The following is a 482-nucleotide window of genomic DNA, read 5'->3' as shown; positions in this document are numbered from 1 at the left end:
GGGGTGTAGCTCTCTATGTCAAGGAAAGCTACGCGTCCTTGCAAGCCGACACTGGCACCCAGGGTGGATGACTGGAGACCCTCTGGGTTAAAATCCGTGGGGAACACGGCACAGGGGACACAATTGTGGGAGTCTACTACAGACCTCCTACCCAGGATCAAGAGCTTGACCAGGAGTTCACCAGGGAATTGGCTGAGGCCACACACTCCCAGTGCATGGTTGTTATGGGAGACCTTCAACTACCCAGACATCTTGTGGGAAGAGCGCTCGGCCAAATCCGAAGTCGCAAAGCTTTCTCTTGTGCGTGGATGAGCTCTGACTCAAGAAGTCTACAGGGCCAACGAGAGGTAAAGCACTGCTCGACCTGGTACTGGGAACGGGGGATGACCTAATCAGTGACCTCATGATTGAAGGGAAACTGGGTGACAGTGACCATGAGCTGATCACCTTCACCATCCGCCGTAAAGCTGGCAAGCCAGTCA

General features: G+C 54.4%; 1 protein-coding gene across 1 annotated transcript in view; it reads right to left on the bottom strand.

Annotated features, from left to right (window-relative positions):
* Positions 1 to 309: 309 nt before the first annotated feature.
* The window catches only part of SERAC1 (serine active site containing 1), an 85,574-nt gene continuing 85,401 nt past the window's right edge, over positions 310 to 482 (bottom strand). The window contains exon 20 of the transcript XR_002099412.1: positions 310 to 319. The gene's annotated coding sequence lies outside the window, so the exon portion shown is untranslated. The remainder of the gene's footprint in view (positions 320 to 482) is intronic.

Source organism: Gavialis gangeticus, unplaced genomic scaffold, assembly GCF_001723915.1.
Source record: "Gavialis gangeticus isolate Ggan-Ray unplaced genomic scaffold, GavGan_comp1, whole genome shotgun sequence".
NCBI lineage: Eukaryota > Metazoa > Chordata > Crocodylia > Gavialidae > Gavialis > Gavialis gangeticus.
This window is presented reverse-complemented; position numbering and strand designations above follow the sequence as displayed.